This window comes from Marmota monax, unplaced genomic scaffold (genome assembly GCF_021218885.2).
Source record: "Marmota monax isolate L192 unplaced genomic scaffold, Marmota_monax_Labrador192_F-V1.1 WCK01_AAM20220418_F8-fsc00182, whole genome shotgun sequence".
Taxonomy (NCBI): Eukaryota; Metazoa; Chordata; class Mammalia; order Rodentia; family Sciuridae; genus Marmota; species Marmota monax.
Genome location: NW_026693043.1, coordinates 3,393,261 through 3,415,489, shown reverse-complemented (window position 1 = coordinate 3,415,489; position 22,229 = coordinate 3,393,261). Strand labels below are relative to the sequence as shown.

At 38.2% G+C, this 22,229-nt stretch overlaps 1 protein-coding gene and 1 non-coding gene across 2 annotated transcripts in view; both read left to right on the top strand.

Annotated features, from left to right (window-relative positions):
- Efhc2 (EF-hand domain containing 2) overlaps positions 1 to 22,229 on the top strand; it is a 200,662-nt gene that overhangs the window by 3,447 nt on the left and 174,986 nt on the right. The gene's annotated exons all lie outside the window — the stretch shown is intronic.
- Trnaa-agc (transfer RNA alanine (anticodon AGC)) lies at positions 5,124 to 5,196 on the top strand. The gene has a single exon. It is a non-coding gene; the product is annotated as a tRNA-Ala (tRNA).

Here is a 22,229-nt window from a genome sequence, read left to right as displayed (position 1 = left end):
AAATGTCTTCTTTGATATAAGGAGAGTAACTAAGAACAGAGTAGGGTCGAAGAGCATGAGAAGAAGATTAACATTAAACAGGGATGAGAGGTGGGAGGGAAAGGGAGAGAGAAGGGAAAATGCATGGAAATGGAAGGACACCCTCAGAGTTATACAAAAGTACATACAAGAGGAAGTGAGGGGAAGGGGAAAAATAATATAAGGGGGACAAACGAATGTCAGTAGAGGGAGCAGAGAGAGAAGAGGGGAGGGGAGGGGAGGGGAGGGGGGATAGTAGAGGATAGGAAAGGCAGCAGAATACAACAGACACTAGTATGGCAATATGTAAATCAATGGATGTGTAACTGATGTGATTCTGCAATCTGTATATGGGGTAAAAATGGGAGCTCATAACCCACTTGAATCAAATTGTGAAATATGATATATCAAGAACTATGTAATGTTTTGAACAGCCAACAATAAAAAATTTGAAAAAAAAAGAAATTATTGTATTACATGTGCTATGAGTTGCCAAAGATTAATATAATTTTATAGACTTGTAAATAGTCATAAGATTGGATACTTTCTGGTATAGAATGGTCAGAAATCAGTAAAGCCATATTTGGCCTTTAATCTCCTCACCCCCAAGCTTGCTGAATTAAATTATGAAATGAAAAAACTTGGCTTCCTATAGATAGCATAATTACTTGACGGTTTGGGGTTTAAAATTCCAACATGAGCTAGCTGGTACTGCTTTTTCATAGAAATCAAAAAGGAACTTGTTTTTCTCCTTACTTAGCTACATCAGTCATGAGTAATAGATTGATTTTTCTCTGCAGCTGGGGGATGCACAACCTCTGTTTCAGTCTTTGAAATATAAAAAGTATTGTGCTTTCTAAAATACAAGCATTTGTACCATGTGTGACATTAAAATTATTATTATTTTTTGTTGTTTTTGTGGTGCTGGGGATTGAACCCAGGACCTTGTGCATGCAAGACAAGTACTCTACCAACTGAACTACATCCCCAGCCCTAAAATCATTTTGATATGAATTAATTAAAAACCTTAGGGAAAAATTGCAACTACACTGTAGAGTCTTCCTAACTTTGTTTTTTTTTTTTTTTTTTTTTTTTTTTGCCTTTTCTAACAGTCTACGTGTTGGATTTGTATTCCACTAAGAGAATCTCAGGTATATTGTCAAAATGATAGGATATTAAAGTTAAAAAGGGATCTTTCTAGCCAAACCTGAAAAAAATCTTTTCTATAGCTCTTTGGGCAGATGGTTATATAGCCGGTCCTGATATGCCTCTAATGAGTAAGGAGCTGCTCACTCTTCCCTCTGCTTATTTATTTATTTATTTATTTATTTACTGTGTGTGTGTGTGTGTGTGTGTGTGTGTGTGTGTGGTACTGGGAAAGGAACACAGGGCCTCCAGTATGGTGGGCAAATACTCCATAGTGAGCCACATCCCCAGCCCTCATTATCTAATTTATAGTGAAGTAAATGCTCCTTTAAGAAAAAAGAACATTATTGAAATTCACAATAGTAAAATAAAATAGAAATTTAATGATTCATGACCTTCATTTTTTTTAAAAGGAGAAACAGGTAGAAAGGAAGAAAAAGAGTAAATAGAACACAATCAGAGTGTATTGTACTTGGGAAGAGTAAGTATTGTTTCATGAATTGTTGTTTCTTTCTTTCATGTGCATGTTCACCTCTGCATGTGGGTGTATGTGAACTGGGCTGCACTAAAACATAGCTGTTATTGTGTTGCAGTGTTTGGAAAAAAATCCTGTTAGAGCCACCTCTACTAGTTCTTGCCTCAGTGTTTTTTTTTTCTTGGTACTGGGGACTAAACTCAGGGGCACTCAACCACTGAGCCACATCCCCAGGTCTATTTTGTATTTTATTTAGAGATAGTTGCTTAGTACCTCGCCATTGCTGAGGCTGGCTTTGAACTCGTGATCCCCCTGCCTCAGCCTCCTGAGCCGCTGGGATTAGAGCCGCTGGGATTACTGGTGTGCACCACCACACAGGCTTGCCTTGGTGTTTTAAATTCAGGTCTTCAACTTTTTAAAAAATGTTTTTCTCCTTGTTATACTGGGGATTGAACCCAGGGGTACACTACCACTGAGGTAGTCCCAGCCCTGTTTATTTTTTATTTTATTTTGAGACAGGGTCTCACTAAATTGCCAGGGCTGGCCATAAATTTGTAATTCTCCTGTCTCAACCTCCTGAATAGTTGGGATTAAAGGTATGCACCATCGTACCACTTGGATCTCCACCTTCTTTCAAGGCCATGTCTAGTCTCTGTCCTTCTAGAACCCTTGACAGAGCTCAACCAGACTTTCTTCATGTTTTAAAAATTTTGAGATTTCTAAAATTTTTTGAGGTACAGTTTGCATAACAAAATTAACCATTACCACTTAAAAATATACAGTTCAATGGTGCTTAGTACACTCACAGTCTTGGACAACTATCACCTTTGTTTATGGTACTGGGGATTGAACCCAGGGGTACTATACCACTGAGCCACATCCCCAGCCCTTTTTATTTTTAATTTTGAGGCAGGGTCTCAATAAAATGTCCAGGCTGGTCTTCAACTTGGGAGCTTCCTGCCACAGTCTCTCGAGTAGTTGGGATTATAGGCAACATGTGCCACTGTGCCTCCAAGAAGTTGTCATCACTCCAAATCTCAACTGTTATTTTTTTAATTCTGCAGGAGTTGGGTTTTTTTTTTAATCCTGAAATGATTTTTAAGCTTCAGGGAATTTCTTCATAGAAATTATATCTATAGGGATGGGAGATGTAGCTTAGTGGTAGAGCTCTTGCCGAGCATTTGCAAGTCCCTGGGTTCCATCCTCAGCACCACACACTTCCACGGGGTGTGTGTGTGTGTGTATACACACACACATAATTATATAATATAAAACTATATAAAATGATATATACATATATAATTATATAAAGTATAAATATAATTTATTTTCTATAACTCATGGTACATTAGCATGATCAGTGCTAATTACTATTATTAACAGTAATTGTAATAATAGTAATTGTCTCTGAGTCAAGAATGAGAGTTTTCTGTGGATCTGTTCACTTCACTGTGACTTATTCAACTACACTTACCCTTTCCCACAAAAGGCATCAACTCTAAAGCAAGTGTGAGTATAGTAGAGGAAATGTCAGGTTGTTTCTTCTTATCCTAAAATTTCCTACTTAATGTTTTTCCTTTTTACCTTAACCACGTAGACCTAAATGTCCTCTCTAGTTTATAGTTTAGGATTGCTAATGAGGAATGATAAATGGCATATGGTATGAGCAAGAGCAATTTTCTCTCCTGCTTAAAATGAAAAATGACTTTTACCCAGTATTTGAGAAACAGCAAAACAGGTAGTAAGGCTTAGTTTATACTTTTTTCCTTTTCATACATTTTTTTAAAAAACCTCATAAATCAGCATAATTCATTCCTGGTAAATAAACTAAGATTATTATTTCTGTTTTAATCCATGGTAGGATCTATTTTTTCAAGAAGTGGGTTCACTTGAAGTAATTTAAATAAAGGTTGTAAATTCATTTTAGTCAAGCTACTTACAATATGAAAACATGTTGGCAGGCTGGAAACAAGGAGTAATTGCCAGATGTGGTGGCACACATCTATAATCACAGCAGCTAGGGAGGCTAAGGCAGGAGGATCGTGAGTTCAAAGCCAGCCTCAGCAACCGTGAGGCCCTAAGCAACTCAGTGAAACCCTGTCTCTAAATAAAATACAAAATAGGGTTGGGGATGTGGCTCAGTAGTCGAGTGCCCCTGAGTTCAATCCCTGATACCCATGGGGAAAAAAAAAAGAAATATGCTGTATTGGGAACCTGGGCTTTACACATAGGGATTCAAATCCTACCTCAGCCATGTATGGTGGCCCACACCTATAATTCCAGTTACTCCGCATACTGAGGCAGGAGGATGGCAAGTTCAAGGCCAGCCTGGGCAATTTAGTAAGACCCTGTCTCAAAATAAGAAATAAGGGGCGCTGGGGCTGTAGCTCTGTGGTAGAGCACTTGTCTCACAGGTGTGAGGCCCTGGGTTCGATCCTCAGCACCACATAAAGCAAATAAATAAATAAAGGTATTGTGTCCATCTACAACTAAAAAAAAGAAGAAGAAATAAAAAAGGGCTCAATGATAGAACACCCCTGGTTTCAATCCTTAGTACTAGAAAAAGAAAGAAAAAAGTTGGCAATGATAAATAACAAAGCTACTAAAATCATTTGAGAAAGTAATATAAATAAAAATATAATCTAAGACAGTTTTATATAGGACATAAAAATTAAAAGTTTTTAAAATCTGACTGATGTGATTCGGCTCAATACAGGCAGTTACAAAATTATAATCTTGATTTATTTATAAGCATACATACCTAAGAGTGCTATTTTTCAAGAAACTGAAAGAATAATATTTACCTTTCCAATGTGAAATTTATGCATATATTTTGCCACATAAATAGTCAATTCCGGATCAGACTTGTGATAAGTGCATATGAATTTTATTTTCAATTGAAATGAAATTTCTGGCTTTTTTCTCCATACCTGTTAAACAAGGAAAGCTTTGCTTACACATATAAGAAGTTGAAAACTTCAGCAAAATGATCATTGCTTTCTTAGGAATGTCAGGCTACTTGACTTTCATATAAAGTCAGAACTGGCCATATGGTGGATGTTTGTTTAACTTTATAAGAAATCCTCTAGCTATCTTCCAGTTTGCATTCCCATCAGCAATGAGTTCCTGTTGTTCTGAATCCTTGTAAGCAATTGATATTGTCAATATTTTAGATTTTAGCTGTTGTAATAGACATGTAGTGTATCTCGATTTTAATTTTTATTTCTCTAATAGTTATCATGTTGCACTGCTTTTTATGGACTTCTTTGCCTTTGATATATTTCCTTTGGTAAAATATCTAATGTCTTCTACATATTTTTAATTGGGTTATTTCCTTACTATTGAGTTTTGATGGTTTTAAAAAATATATTCTGGGGGCCTGGGGATGTAACTCAGTGCTAGGGCACTTGCCTAGCAGGTGTGAGTGCAAGACCCTGAGTTCAATCTCCCTTATCTAAAAAAAAAAATCAAAAAACTGTGGGCTAGGGGTATAGCTCAGTTGGTAGAGCACTTGCCTAGCATGCACAAGGCCCTGGGTTCAATCCCCAGCACCTCCAAAATAAAATTTGCACAAAAGTCCATTATTGAATATGTGGGCTGCAAATATTTTCTCCTAGTCTGTGGCTTGCATTTTCATTCATTTAAATAGAGACTAGAAAAAATATATATATTTTTGGGGGGTGGTGGTGGCAGGGATTGAACTCAGGGATACTCAACCACTGAGCCACATCCCCAGCCCTATTTTGTATTTTATTTAGAGACAGGGTCTCACTGAGTGGCTTAGTGCCTCACTTTTGCTGAGGCTGGCTTTGAACTTGTGTTCTTCCTGCCTCAGCCTCCCTAGCTGCTGGGATTACAGGTATGTGCTGCTGTTCCCAGCCTGAAAAAAAAAAAAATATATATATATATATATATTTTCAATGATAAAATATAACATGAGTTCAAACATATTTCCAATGCAAATTAAGGATTATAGGATTTTTATTTAACTTCTTTGATTTAATATTTATCTTTTATTTGCATTGAAAATGTTGATTCACAAGGATGAGAACATAATTATTCATTGTTCCATCTTACCATAAATAGAAAATATATGCATATGATAGTTTCTGACTAATAATAATGACATTAGGGGCTGGAGTTTGGCTCAGCCGCAGAGCGCTCACCTGGCTCAGGCGAGGCCCTGGGTTCGATCCTTAGCACCACATAAAAATAAAGTAAAGGTATTGTGTCCAACTACAACTAAAACAAAATATTTAAAAAATAATAATAATGACATTATTAGCAATTTGAGTTTTAAAAATAGTTTAAGATTTCTTTGTAGTTCTTCCTGTTTTTACAGTATATCCCACTACTAATGTACTGTCAAATTGCTGGGTTTTAATTTCATTTAACTGATTGCTGGGAGTGTAGTTTCATTTCATTGTGCTTTTGATTCTTAATTAAATTATTTTTTTGGTTCAAAGTCAAATTTAGAAAGTAAGATGCTTTCAGAGAGATCTAGCTTTTATCCATGTCCTGGACACCTTACCACTTTGTTTCCCTCCCTCTATAAGTTACTTAAAAAAATTATTTAGCTTTGGGCTACTCCTCTCCTGTCTCCTTTCTCACTTGGTTTTTACATCAGCAAATTCTTAAATATGTTTACATGCTTCCCCTTTATTATAGAAATGGTGGCATACTCTGCACATTCTCTGGCATATTCCTTTTTCATTTTAAGAGTATATCTTAGAGATCACTTCATAGAAGTAGAGAGAGCTATTTTTCTTATTTCTTTTCACAGCTATAGGGCTACTCCATTGTATGAACTTACAATAGTTTATTCAACTCATCCCCTTTTGATGTATAGTTATATTATTTCCACTCTTGTGCTATTACAAATAATGCTGCAATAAATTGTCAAAGTTAATGCTTCAAAAGACACCATCTAAAAAATGAAAAGGCAGCCAGTCCGTAGTATGGGAGAAAATATTTGCAAAGTGTATATGTTATGAGGGACTTATTTTGGGAATATATAAAGAACTCCCTAAACTCAACAATAAAAAGATAATAGTCCAAACAAAAAAGGAGGCTGGGTGCAGTTGTGCATGCCTATAATCCCAGCTACTTGGGAGGCCAAGGTAGAATGATCACAAGTTCAAGGCCAGTCTGGGCAATTTAGTGAGATCTTGTTTCAAAATTTAAAGAAGAAATAAATAAAAGGGCTGGGGTGTAGCTCAGTGGTAGAATGACTCTGAGTTCAACCCCATGTACCAAAAAAAGGGAAAAGGGGTGGGGGGCCAAAGGATTTGAACAGACATTTGTCCAGAGAAAATGTATAAAGAGCCAATATGCACAATAAAAGATGTTTAACATCTGTATTCATTACAGGCATGCAAACTAAAATTAAAATAAGATATTATTTCATACCTATTAGGATGACTATAACAAAACAGATAATCCAAGTTGGGGGGATGTAGAGAAATTAGAATCTTCACGAATTGATGGTAAGAATGTAGTATTGCTGTTATGAAAAATAGTCTGGTCATTCCTCAAATGGTTGAACACAGAGTTAATACTTTATGGCACAAAACTCCTAGGTATATATGTAAGAGAAAAGAAGACATATGCTCACACAAAAAAATGTGCACATTAATGTTTATAACAACATTGTGCATAATTTTTATCATATCTTTTTAAAAAATTGGGTAGTGGAGATTGGGCCCAGGGCCTTGTGCATACTGTACCACTGAGCTATCTTTCTAGCTCAGCATTCTTCATAATTTCCCCCAAATGGAATCAACCCAAATGTCTTTCAGCTGATAGGTAGATAAATAAGATGTGGCTTATACATACAATGGATTGTTCATCCATAAAAAGTAATGAAGTGGGGCTGGGGATGTGGCTCAAGCAGTAGCGTACTCGCCTAGCATGCGCGGGGCGCTGGGTTCCATCCTCAGCACCACATAAAATAAAATAAAGATGTTGTGTCCACCGAAAACTGAAAAATAAATATTAAAAAAATTTCTCTCTCTCTCTCTCTCTCTCTCTCTCTTAAAAAAAGGAAAAGTAATGAAGTGCTGGGCATGGTGGCACACACCTGTAATCCCATGTTCAAAGCCAGCCTCAGCAACTTAGTGAGGCCCTAAGGAACTTAGCGAGAACTTGTCTCAAAAATAATAATAATAATAATAATAATAATAATAATAATAATAATAATAATAGTAGTAGTAGTAGTAGTAGTAAAAGGGAAAAAGAAGGGCTGGTAATGTGGCTCAGTGGTTGAGCACCCCTGGATTCAATTCCCAGTACCAATAAATAAATAAATAAGTAGAAAAAAATGAAGTACCAATACATCAATACATGGTTGAACCTCCAAACCATTATGTTAAAAACAATATGCAAAAGGTCAAATATTATATGATCCCTTTTTTGTGAAATGTACAGAATAGACTATAGGGAAAGAAAGTACATTAGTGGTTGGTTGTCCAGGACTGTGTAAGGGAGGAGAGAAAATGAGGAATGGCTACCAAAGAGTATGGGATATCTTTGGGGGGATGAAGAAAATATTCTAATGTTAGATTATTGTGATGATCACACAACTCCAATACTAAACTCCATTGAATTTTGAAGTTTACATTTTGAATGGGTAAATTTTATGATACATAAGTTACATTTCAAAAAAGTTTCTGCTATGTTTTGGATTTGTGTCCTCCAAAAGATTGTAAATTCAAGGCTTGGTTTCTAGCCCATGGTGCTATTGGGAGGCGTTAGAACCTTTAGAGGTGGAGCCTAGTGGGAGGTGTTCTGGCCATTAGGATTGTGCCAGAAGGGAATATTAGGACTCCAGCCCCTTCTTTGGGCCACCATGAGGTGAGCAGCTTGCTCTAACATAGACTTCCTGCCACCATGTGTAGCCTAACTACAAGCCCCAAAATAACAGGGTCAATCAATCATGGTTGAAACCTCCAAATCTGAGTCAAAGTAAACCTTTTGTCTTATATGCTGACTATCTCAGTGTTTGTTACAGTAACAGGAAGCTTATTAACTCATAGATTTAATGGTGGTGGGGGTTGCTAGGCAGACAAAACCACAGGTGTCCACTATACCATATCACAGGATTGTTTTGATTTATTCCCACTAACTATTGAAATATCCTTGAAATTACATTATTTCAAACTGGATCACCTCTGGAAGCAGCCATTCATCCTTTGGAAATGGCATAATATTCTGATATTAATTTGGATTCAGAAATTAGAGTGGCCTACACTGTGATTTACATATCAAACACTTATCTGGTCACTTTAAATTGTGTACTGAACTTTATAGCTCTGTCACAAAGAATACATTTGGCTGTAAGTATCAGAATACCTGATAAATAGTTATTTAAGCCAAATAAATTCTCTCATGTCATAAGAATGCTAGAAGTATAGCACTTTCAGGTTTAGGAAGTGGCTGATGAATGTCATTAAAGGACTCAGGCTCTTTTTGTCTTTCCATTCTGCCATCTTCAGAGTATTGGCTTTTCTTTCTTAGATTTGTGACCTCATGGTTACAAATAACTTCTCATAATCATGTTTAAGATAAACAGGAAGGAGATGGAGGGGAAAATGATTCTTATGTAGGAAAACAAAATATTTCCCAAATAGGTTCCTTTCTTCCATTTTGTGTGCTAAAATGTTTCACATGGCTATCCTTTGCTACCAGGGGTGCTGAGAAGTTATTTTGATTTTTTACCATCTATTTTTGGAGGTGGGAAAGGGAAAAGGACTCGCTTTATGGGCTATTGGAACCAACAAGCTTCCATACCAGCCACAGACTTAATACTTGTGAATCTGGATGTTTTCCTTGACCTTAACATTCCTTTCCTTAATTTTTTGTTTGTATTTTAAAATTATACAAGTAACACATGAGTGTAACATTATTGGAAAAATCCAAACAATATTGTTCTTTTTAACTTATCCTTTTTTCCTTTGTGGAAAACAAGCCTAACACTCCAATTAAACCAGCTGGCTCACTGTGTGTCCTTTGAATATATTTTGGACTTCTCCATTCAATTATTAGTTCATCTGTCCCCTCACTTGCCTGGTGCCTCTTCCTCTTCCCATCTAGACCCTTTGGTCTTCCCTCCCAACTTGTTTCTAATCCCCCCTTGTCATTAAACCATTTCCTGTTCATCTCAGCAAGAACCATGGTCTTAGTCCATTTTCTGTTGTTATAATTGAATATCTGATGCTGTGTAATTTATTAAAAAAAGAAATTGATTTCTTATAGTTCCAGAGTCTAGATAGTCCAAGAGCCTGGTGTGGCATCTGCTTGGCATCTGGTGAGAGCTTTCTTGCTGCATTATAACAAGGCAGAGGCATCACATGGTGAGACAGATCAAACATAATAACATAATAGCTCAGGTCTCTCTTCTTCTTTTGTAAGGGTCAGGCGAAGCGTCGGAGAAAGAGACCACCAAGTGACCACTCATGCAATTGGCAGAAGGGGATTTATTGAACCAGCATGCTGGGGCTCCGTGCCCACTCAAGAAGGGAAAGCAGCCCAGAGCCCCGAGCAGGGGCTGAGCACTGCTTAAGTACACTTTTTGGGGAGGGCGGAGGGCTTTGTATACATCAGAACAAATCATCATGAGGCACGGGAAAATTGAACAACAACTTCTAAACCTGATTAGTTCATTCATTGGCGGGAACAGGTCAGGCTGGAGTGATAGGTCATTTCTAAACGGGGTACACATTCAAACTAATTGGTTTTAGGGCCTAAAGGACTCCGTGACCAGTTACACAGAGCCCTTCAGTTATTAAACAACCAAACAGCCAGGGGAAATGTTTACTGGGCAATTCCCGTATTGTCCTAACAGCTACAGGGATTTCAGGTTTTGCAGGTAGCATAGGAACCTAATAATACCTAATCCTTTACATTTTAACTCAGACCTTGCAGCTTAGAAACTTTACAACACCCGGTCTTTTACCCTTTAACTTTTACACTTTAACTTCAATTTCTTTTACCCTTACACTTTTTTTAAAATTTTGGTACTGGGGTTTGAACCCAGGGGCTCTTAGCCACTGAGCCACATCCACAGCCCTAGTTTGTATTTTATTTAGAGACAGGGTCTCACTGAATTGCTTACCACCTTGCTTTTACTAAGGCTGGCTTTGAACTCATGATCCTGCTGCCTCACCTCTGGAGCAGAGCCACTGGGATTATAGGCATGTGTCACCACACCCAGCTCTCTTCCTCTTTTTATGAAGCCACTGATGCTATCTTGGGAACCCCATCCTTTTGACCTCATCTAATCCTAATTACACTCCAAAGCCCACCTCCAAATACCATTAACATATGACTTTGGGGATTAAGTTTCCACGTGTGAATTTTTGGAGGACACATTCAAATCATAATACCCTCTGTTTACATAATCCTAAAGGCTCATATTGTCCACATCATTCATTGCTTTATTTCCTTTGTTGTGATTTGTGTTGTTTAGGTGTGATTATAGCAATCCTTAGCCGAACTAGAAACTGATTGATTGTTTTGTTGGTTGTGGTTTGGATGTGAGGTATCCCCCCAAAGCTCATGTGTGACACAATGTAAGAAGATTTAGAGGTGAAATTATTGGGTTGTGAGAGTCTTAACACAATCAGTGAATTAATCCCTGATGGGATGAACTGAGTGTTAACTGAAGGGAGGTAGAGTGTGGCTGGAGGAGGTGGGCATTGGGGGCCTGGCTTTGGGATATATACTTCATATCTGGAGCATGGAATCTCTGTCTGCTTTCTGATTGTCTTGTGAGCTGCTTCCCTCTGCCACACTCATGTCCCATGATTTCAGCCTCACTGTAACACTGGTCCCTTCACCTTCTGAATATAGCCCTCATTGCTCTAAGGCTTATTTTTTTTAAAATTTTTCCTCTCTTTCCCCTTCTCCCCCTCCCCAACAAGATTAGGGAGACAGTGCTATCTTTTCTTCCCCTAGTTAACTGCCCTTGAACACACACACTACAGAAAGGAGAGGCCTGCTGAGGATCTGGGAAGTGAATATCTCTCAAATTAACAAGTGAATCCTAACACACCATCAGTGGGCCCTGGGGGCCCCCTACCAGAGCACACCTGGAACTTAACTCTTGAAGAATTCCTTTAAAACCCCCCTGTCTCTCCTGATTGGGAGAGTCAGGGGAGTCCCCTGTGTTTTTCCTTTTCTAGTAAAGCAATAAAACTTCTTTTTTCTTTTTCTCAAAACTGTGTCCTCATTATTAGATTGGCATGGGGACAGGGACAGGTAATTACATCACCTCAAGCCCCAAGGAATGGTTGTAGAGTCTGTGTCAAAGGAACCACTGACCTAGAGCCAGTCCAAGCCCCAAGGAATGGAATCCGCTGTCTATGGACTGAGATCTCTGAAACCATGAACCCTCAAGTAAATTTTTTCTCCTCTATAATTGTTCTGGTTGGGTTTTTTTAGTCACAGCAGCAAAAACCCTGACTAAAGAGTCACCCTCCAGGTGCTCAGCACCTTCCTTATACAAGACAGGCCCTGAATAGGAGATTGTCAGGTGTCCCTCTCTACCTGTGGCAACCCTGGTTAAAACCTAGATAAGGACAAACACAGCTTGGGAAAAATCATCTCTGGAATTAGGGTCTCCCTGCTGTCTTCTACTGCTGCTATGGAACAAAACAATAATTATTTTAGCAGCAGTGAATATAAAGAAGAAAGAAAATCATTTGCTTTTGTGGCTTCAACAAGGTTTAAGGCTTTTAGGATGCTTGGTTCATACAAGGTATCCAGGGAAGAATGAAGAATTTCCTTGGCAAGTTGTGACTGGAAGCTTCTCTGTAGCTTGTTGTGCCATGCCAAAGGGCATTTCTCTCTTCCTTGTTGGCATCCTATTTGGCTTTTTTGGGAAGTAACAGATTTTTCTATGTATATTCTTCAGTTCAGGAATCCTTAGGAGGCCAAGTCTTCCAACAATAGGACTACAAATATATTAATAGCATGAATGTGAAGGAATTTTTAAAGCCATTTCCTGGGGAGTTTATCCACAGTTGCTGAAATAGCAGAGCCACTATTTTTTTTTAAGGGAAGGAGAATTCCCCAGAGCGAAAAATAAAATAAAAAGTGGACATTTTTCATTTTTATTCCCCCCTCTTTTTAGTATTAGGGATTGAACACAGGGGCATTTAACCACTGAGCCACATCCCCAGCCCCTTTTATTTAGAGACAGGGTCTCACTAAGTTGCTTAGGGCTTCACTAAGTTGCTGAGGCTGGCCTCAAACTTGCAATCCTCCTGCCTCAGCCTCCTGAGCCACCAGGTGTGTGTCACCATGCCCCACTGTATTCCCTCTTTACCCAGGTCTCAATTTCATCTGGCAACTGCACTATGACAAAGTATCCAGCATGACCAGTCAAAGGCCAGATTCTTTGTTTTCCTCATTATGTTGGGTATGGTTAAAAGAGATTTTTAGGGAGAGGTTAGGCCCATCACATGGTTTAATCTTAGTTTAGACTATCCTTTCTTCTCTATTACTTTTTAGTAATTAAAATGTGTTGCCCTGCCAAATTGAAGCAGAAATATTTGCTTTACCATTTATGGGACTATTTCCATATAATTTTGGTAAGAATTTAATCATTTATTGCTCAGCTGCATTAATGTTCATAACTAACACTTTATAAAAGGTACCTGGGTGGACCCTCAGAACAACACCAGGAGAATTGAAATGTTAATATCCCCAAGGCCTGTCCTGTCCTAAAGAATTATTAATGAAATAGCTCTCAGCAAAACAGGGAGATGCTAATCAAACCACCTTAGGCCATTCCTGCCCAGATCTCTCCTCCCCACACCCTTGGTCCACCTGTTTCTCACCTTTTGGCATTCCCACCTGTATCCCCCATCACTGCAGGATAGAGGGAAATAAAGGACAGGAATGTGGGGGGACAAAAGAAGACCTTAGATATAAAAGGGAGAAGATCTCAGTTCGAACTCCATTTTCTTTATGGGCTCCGTTTTCTTTATTGGACTTGATATTAGACCTGATTTATCTAACTACACTACCTATCTTTAAATCTGGCTTCACCATCACAGTGAACAGTTCTGTCACCACAAGGATTCCTTCTATTGCCTATTATGACCACACCCACTTCCTTCCTATCAATTTCCCCACCCCTGCACAATTCCTGACCCCAGCAACTATTAATTTGTTCTCCATTTCTAAAAATTGTTATTTCAAAAATGTTAAATGGACTGGCCTAGGTGCAGTGATGTTTACAAGTAATGACTAGAACCAGTTATAGATATTTCTGTTCCACTCCCACAGCTTTACTTGACCTAGTCTTTAAAGAAGATGTTACAGAGCTGGGATTGTGGCTCAGTGTTAGAGCACTTGCCTAGCACTGGGTTCAATTCTCAGCACCACATACAAAAAATAAATAAAATAAAGGCATTCTGCCCATCTACAACTACAAAATTTTTTTTTTAAAAAAAGATGTTACATAAATGGAATAAAAATTTTTAGGTAACTATTGGAATATTTTCCCCCAACTTGACATATTCCATGGGGATTAAACAAGTTGTTTTATGTATTAATTGTTCATTCATTTTTATTGTTGAGTAGCATTCCATGTATGTACCCATTTCTCTAAGCATTTTCCTGTTGAAGGGCATCTGAGTTATTTCTAGTTTTGGGCTATCATGAGTAAAGCTGCAATGAATATTATTATTTGTGTGAACATAGGTTTTCATTTCTTTGAGATAAAGACCCAAGAGTATAACAGTGGTGTCTGGGGTTGTGGCTCAGTGGTAGAGCGCTTGCCTAGCATGTATGAGGTACTGGGTTCGATTCTCAACACTGTGTATAAATCAATAAAAGTAAAGGTCTATCGACAACTACAAAAAGTATTTTTTAAAAAAAGAGTGTAACAGTGGCCCATTTTATGCTTTGAATATAGCCCTTGCTGCTGTGCCACTGCAACTGATTTTTAAAATGGATGTGTTTCTTTCTGTTCCTTTCTCCCTGCTCCCCCTCCCTAATCCTAGGCAGAGTTATCCATCTAAGAGAAAGAGGGTTTACTGTAACACAGTTATCAGAGTACATAACCACCACAGGAATGAAGTAATCCAGACTTTGGGCATGGTACCAGAAGATCTCAGAAATGACTGTCTCCCAAATTAACAAGTGAATTATATCTCCAACAGAGAACTCCTGGAATGCAGCCTTTGAGTTACCTCTTTAAAAGCCCCCTGTTCCTGCGATGGGCAGAATCACACCCTCTGGGACAGGAGTGCCCCCTGTTTCTCCTTTGCTAGCAAAGCAATAAACCTTAATTTTCGTTTCTCTCAAAACCATGTGCTTATTATTGGAATGGCATCAGGGACAAGGACTGAACTTTGAGCAACAAGAGTATAATTGCTGTGTCATATGATAACTGCATGTTTAATTTTATTAAGACTATCAAATCATTTTTGAGAGCAAATTACCTTGTTATATTCTCAGCAGCAGTGTGTGTGTATGTGTGTGTGTGTGTGTGTGTATCTATATAGTTCTCCTGCACCCTGGTTAGCATTTAGTGTCATCACTATTTTTATTTTAGCTTTCTGATAGGTGAGTAGTGATATCTCTCTCGTTGTGGGCTTAACTGGATTTTTTTTCTAGGATTAAAAAAAAGGGGGAGGGTGGAATCTCATGAAAATAGAAGGGAGATCAGTAGAGCAGAGGAAGAGGATTGAGGAGGGAGAGAAGAGGAACATAAAAAGTGAGAAACTACGAAATGAAATTGGCCAAATCATGCTTTGTATATATGTGAATATACCATAGTGAATTCCACCTTTATGTATATCTGTAAAGCACTAATTATGAAACCAATAAATAGGGCTGGGGTTGTGGCTCAGGGGTAGAGCACTCGCTTAGTACATGAGAGGCCCTGGTTTTGATCCTCAGCACCAATATAAATAAATAAACTAAAGGTGTTGTGTCCATCTACAACTAAAAATAAATATATATTAAAAAACAATAAATAAACAGAAGGAAGACCAGTAAAGCAGAAAAGGGGAAATAGGAGGAGTGAGGAAGGGAGGAAAAGTAGAAGTACTGGAGACTGAAATGGAGCAAATTATATTGAATACATGTATGATATGTCAACCTGAACCCCACTACCATGTAAAATTATAATGCACTAATAGAAGCAATTTAAAAATTAGCATTTCTTTGATGGTTAATGAGTTGAACATCTATCTTTTCAACTTATTTTCCATCTGTATATATACCATGGTTAATGAGTTGAACATCTATCTTTTCAACTTATTTTCCATCTGTATATATACCTTGGTGGAAAGTCTGTTTTTTGTCCATTTCAAATTGAATTGCTTTTTTACTGTTGAATTTTCAAAATTATTTTTTAATTTATTTTATTTTTTTAGTTGTTGATGGAGCTTTATTTATTTATATGCAGTGTTGAGAATCGAACCCACAGCCTCATACATGCCAGGCAAGTGTGAGCCACACTGAGCCACAGCCCCAGCCCTTGAAAACTCTTCGAGATGTGGTTTACACATATTTTCTCCCAGTTTGTAGCTTCTCTTTGCATCCTGTTAACAGGATCTTTTGTGGAGTTGTTACTCAAAGCTTGGTTCTTGTCCCTAATGCAATCTAATAATGAGGATAAGGTTTTGAGAAAAAGGAGAAAGAAGTTTTATCACTTTGCTAATAAGGGAGAAACATGGGGGTGGGGTGGGGGTGGGGGCTGGGAGATGGGGGTTGGGGTTAAGGGGTGGGATTATGGGGTGGGGCTAGGGGGGTGGAGGGTGGGGTGGTGGTGGTGGTGGTGAATCCTGTGCCAAAGGCTGTGATTTTGCCCATCAGGGGGAACAGAGGGTTTTTAATGAGGTGACTCAAGGGCTTCATTCCAGTGTGTCCTGATGGGGGTTATAATTCACTTGATAATTTGGAAGATTTTTTAGATCTCCTGGAGCCATCCCACAAGTAATTTGCTAATAAAGAACAAACATGGGTGGGGGTTGGGGGTGAGGTTAGGGGGTGGGGTTAAAATTACTTCTTTGCTATGGTGACTATGTGCTCAAGGACCAGTAACTTGGCCTAGGACAGAGAAGAAGGGTAATCTTGTTTCCCCTGAAATTAGGAGGGGAGATTAGGGAGAAGGAGACATGAGGGAGGTGGAGAGGAAGAGAAAGAAGCTCCTCCATTTAAAAATGAAGTTCAAGTGGCAGAGCAGCCAGGGCTATATTCAAAGCATCAAGTGGACTACTATTCCAGAGTAAGTTTCTAATTTTGATGATGTCCAATCTATCAACTTTTCCTTTTATATATTATGCTTATTGTGTTAAATCTGCCTATTCCCAAATCCTAAAAACTTTCATGTTGCTTTATTCTTTCTAAAAATTTTATAGTTATCTTGGTGGCCTGCAATCCCAGTGGCTCAGGAGGCTCAGACAGGAGGATTGTGAGTTCAAAGCCAGCCTCAGCAATTTAGCAAGGCCCTAAGCAATTCAGTGAGATCCTGTCTCTAAATAAAATACTAAATAGGGCTTAGGATGTGCCTCAGTGGTCAAGTGTCCTTGAATTCAATCCCTGGTAGAAAAAAAAATTATAATACTGGGTTTTGAACCAAGGAAGAGCCTTATGCATGATAGAAAAGCATTCTACCACTGAGCTACACCACCAGCCTTTTTTATTTTTTATTATGAGACAGGGTCTCACTAAGTCGCTAAGGCTGGCCTCCAACTTAGGATCCTCCTACCCCAGCCTCCCTGAGTTGCTGGGGTTACAGGCATGTGCCACTGCTTCTGTCTTAGTTTTATAGTTTGTATTTAAATCTGTGAATAATTTTCAATTAATTTTTTTCTAAGGTGTGATTTAGGTCATGAACTTTTTTGGCCTATGGATGCCCATTGTTCCAGCACAGTTTGTTGAAAAGGCTATCCTTCCATTGATTGCTTTTGTATCTTTGTAAAAAAAGTATATTTGTGGGATTTCCTTACAGGTTCTCTATTCTTTTCTTTTAATATTTATTTTTTAATTTTAGGTGGACACAATATCTTTATTTTATTTTTATGTGGTGCTGATGATCAAACCCAGTACCTCATGCATAGTCGGGGAGTGCTGTACCTCTGAGCCACAACCCCAGCCCAACAGGTTCTCTTTTTTTTTTTTTTTTTTAAGGAGAGAGAGAGACAGACAGAAGAGAATTTTTTAATATTTAATTTTTAGTTTTCGGTGGACACAACATCTTTATTTATTTTTATGTGGTGCTGAGGATCGAACCCAGCGCCCCACTCATGCCAGGCGAGCGTGCTACCACTTGAGCCACATCCCCAGCCCCATCCCAATAGGTTCTCTATTCTGTTCTATTGATGCAATGTCTGTCCCTCTGCCAATGCCACACTATTTTTATTACTGTAGCTATAAATCTTAAGATCAAGGTTAGTAATTTCTCCAACTTTATTTTTCTTTGTCAAGGTTCTTTTTACTTGGCGTGGTGGCACATACCTGTAATCCCATCTATTTGAGGGTTGAAGCAGGAGGAATATGTGTGGGCAATTTAGCAAGACCCTGTCTCAAAAAATAAAGAGTCTTTAGAATTCTCTTTATTGATTGTAGCTCAGTGGTAGAGTGCCTCTGGGTCATTCCCTAATACTGCAAAACAAAAAAAAAATGTTTTTCTTTGTCTTCCTTATGTTTCCCAATGAATAAAGAAAATTATCCTTTATATCACATAGTAATTTTACTCTTTTAAAATAATCAAGGGCTTGTTTGCAGCCCAGTGATACAGCATTTGCCTAGCATATTCAAGGCCCTGGGTTCCTTCCATTCCCTGCACTGCAAATAAATAAATAAAGACACTTTTAGAGACTGCATGCATTGATTTATAATGCTTCCTACTGTGAGTGGTAGAATACCTGATCAACAGAGTGTTAAACAAGTAGAAATTTTTACTAGTAGGAAGTCTAGAGGTAAGTGGTTGCTGGCATATATTCAGAGGCTCAACTTTGTCTCAGCATCTCTGCAATCCTCCCCACATTCTTACTAGTGATCCCAAGGTGGCTGCTGCAGCTCCAGGCATCATGTATACCTCTCAATGCAAGTAGAGGTGAATGAGGGGCTCTGGGTTGTATCTGTCCCTGGGCTCAAGAGAGCAAAAACCTTTTTTAGAATTTGAAAATAGACTTCTGAAAGGAGGCTAAGGAAAGAAGTGTAGCATTTAGCTTTTTTTTCTGGAGGTTTTAAGTAGAGACTGACAAGGGAGAAGGAATTGGGGGATGAATATAGTAATCAACTACATTGAGTTAGTGATTTTAACTGACTCTGAGGGAAGTCTTTAGAATTCTCTTTATTGATTTGTGCCTTGAGTTGGATTATTTAGAGGGGAGAAAAGGAAGGTGCTGTACTTTTCTCTAAATGTTAGTGATTTAAATTTTATTTTCCACTCTACCGATTGAAATACATTATTAAACGTATCAAATCAGTCTTATTGTTACATTAACTCAATAGTTAAGAGTCAAAAGCACAACATTTTTCCAAGCTAGGTTTGGAAAATGGAAAATTAATTTGAAGATATTTGAGGTTTTCTTTGACATGCTTTTTTATTTGCCTACTTGGGCTTATTTTTGGAGTGATTTAGCTTTATTAATAAGTAATGATAGCTTTCACGCTCTTATGGTCTTGAGCTCTAAGATCCCACTTTACCTGAGGCAATTTTGTTGTTATTTTCTCTTGGAGGTTCACAGCATCTGCTGAATGACTTCTTTTTCTCCATAAAAGTACAGAAAAGAAGAAAAGAAAAAATGAATTTCTAAAATAAATAAGATATGAAGGGAGAAAAAAAAAACCCACACTATTCATGGAAGAGAAACAAACTAGTTCCAGAACTAGATCAGGCAGGCATATCAAAAAATGATGGTTTTAGATGATTCTATATTGAATTTTCCATTAACCTAAAAAAGTAGTTAGAAAAATTAGTGTTGTTAATGCTTACTGAAATATTCATTTTCCTTTTTGGTGGTACTGGGGATAGAACCCAGAGCCTCACATATGCCAGGCAAATGCTGTTCCACCAAACTACAGCCTCAGCCCCTAACTACATATTAACTGCTTGTCTTCAAGCCCCAATTTCCATCAACTGCTGGTTGCTGTAGAGGGGTTTCTACAGCACTATCTGCTCATACCTGCCCTGCTTTTAAGGGATTGAATGTAGAGCCAATTACCTGATCAGTTTCTTCCCATCCAGGTCAGGGTAGTTATTTTTGCTATTAATGCTTGTCAAATGCAAAAAATAACAATTCAACCCTGATGACTTAAACAAGGGGAGATCTATTTTCTCCTAGAGAGCACAAAGAATGTGAGGCCTAATGCTAAGGGCTCAGGTATTGGGTGTGCATCCTGAGTTCAATACATACTACTTGAGTAATCTTGGGCAATTACTTAAAACTCTCTGTGCCTCAAAATCCCCATCTATAAAATGGGTATAATGATAGAAGGGACACAGAGATTTTCTCTGAGAATTCAGAGTTTCATGCTTCTAAAGTACTTCGAGCAGTGCTATAGTGATTAGCTATTAAGGCAACAGAAATGATATTTGCAACTGCAAAGATAGGCTTCTAGCTTCTGGTGGTCCTAGTGAGCTGTCAAGTTCATATAATGCTCCTTGCTCTTCCTGCGTTTGCCAGGAGCCTGTCATGTTAAACATCTGGGCTTTGGAGTACAGACTAGAAAGAAACAAGGCTGTTGTGCTGGAGCTCTTGCAAGAGAGATTGCAAATGGATCAAATGGATCCCCAACTCCTTGTTGTTGTTTTTTTCTTTTTGGGAGGTGGTACCTGGCATTGAACTCAGGGGTACTGAACTACTGAGCCATATTCTCAGTGGTTTAGCACCTTGCCATTGTTGAGGCTGGCTTTGAACTTGCGATCCTCCTGTGTCAGGTTCCCCAGATGCTGGGATTATAGGTGTGCCCCACCTACCATGCCTGGCTGGATCCCCAACTCCTAATGTTGATGACAGTAGCCTACTCTTAGGTTTGGGTTTATGGTTTCTGTAGGGGCCCTGACAACTTACTGATGATTCATTTATCAATCCAAGCATGTGATAAAATTGCTCTTCTAATCTTTAGCAACAAGAAAGGGGTGGTGGTATCAGTTATGAATTCGATGTGAAGCAGGGTCTCATTTGGCTTCTGCCTTTCCAAAAGTAGTGTCATAAGTGGGATGGGGACCAGAGAGTTGAGATACTGAGGAGCACTGATCTGGAGATAGCATGTTCCTGACTTTATCATTTGTTAAGACATTTGCCTAATTACCTTGAAATGAGAGAGAGCATGAGTTCACGTAAAAGGCAGGTTGCTATGTAATGCTAAGAAGTTATGATGTACAATGGAAATCTCAAGTATGTGTGGAAGAGGGTGTTAAACATTTGAAATAGGTGCATTATGGTGTGTTACTGCATACTAAACAAGTCCCCAAGGAGTTAATTTCTAAGGTACAGGATTCTGAATTAAAATTTCAAGTTGATATTCTAATAGTGCAAGAGTGGAATTTTTCATGCTGTGCTGATTAGAATAAAATAGAAATTGGTATTATCTAACTTTTAAAAAGTGACTTTTTTGTTTTGTTGTTGTTTTGAGTCTGAATGTGTGAATTGACAAGCCAAGAATTTTGGAAAGGTTTCAATAATGGTTCCTTTCATGCTAAAAGTATTCTTTGAAAGGATTGGGCCTGGCTTATTTCATTTAGAAAGAGAATTGTAAATATCTAATAAGTATCTGGATAATACTCTTCGGGTTGAGAATTTGTTCCTAAGTTTAGCAAGGACTTGATTGAACAATATTCTGAATTTCATAGATTTTGGGTATTCCTGAATTTTCTGAGCATTGGCGAATTTTAGTGTTTAAAATAAAAAGACCCTGTCATGTGGTGTTCTTAGCCATTGTAACACGCTGGACAAAAATGTACTGACAAGGTGTGTTTGTGTGTGTGTGTGTGTGTGTGTGTGTGTAAGTGTGTATGGAGTTGCAGTAGGTTGCTGATCTTTAAAGCAGCAGATATACTTTTTACCCTTGTTCCTTCCATCCCCCTTTTTACCTCTGGATGCTATGGTGGTGACCAGGACAGGAAGGGCTAGCCTTATTGAAGGCTCCTCATGTATAATCCACTGCTTTGGCCTTCTTTAGAAATTGCAGAAATGAGCCTCATCTCCCATAAGATGTAATTGAAGCATCTGATTTTGCCATTTAAGGCTCTCTGTGGATTGATTTCCATATTAACTTTTCAAATTTTATTTCCTGCTACTGTAGGAAATGACCCTGAATCTAGCTGAATCTGGTCCCTGTCCTTCAACATGCCCCAGCACCTTTTCTCTTATTCTGTTAGACAAATGCACTAAACGTTTCAAAGTTCATTTTAAGACTCAAATTCTCCACGAATTTTAAGACTCAAATTCTCCACGAATTTGTCTCTAGCTTCTACTACTCGATACTGTAATCCCTTGAATTCCTGTAGCCTCAATCTATATGCATGGGGTCCACTGTTTGCTACAGTTGGTTGCCAAAGAAAATAAATCTTAAAAATGGAAAGTATATTAAGTTCACCAATTATTGACTGTATCTCTGT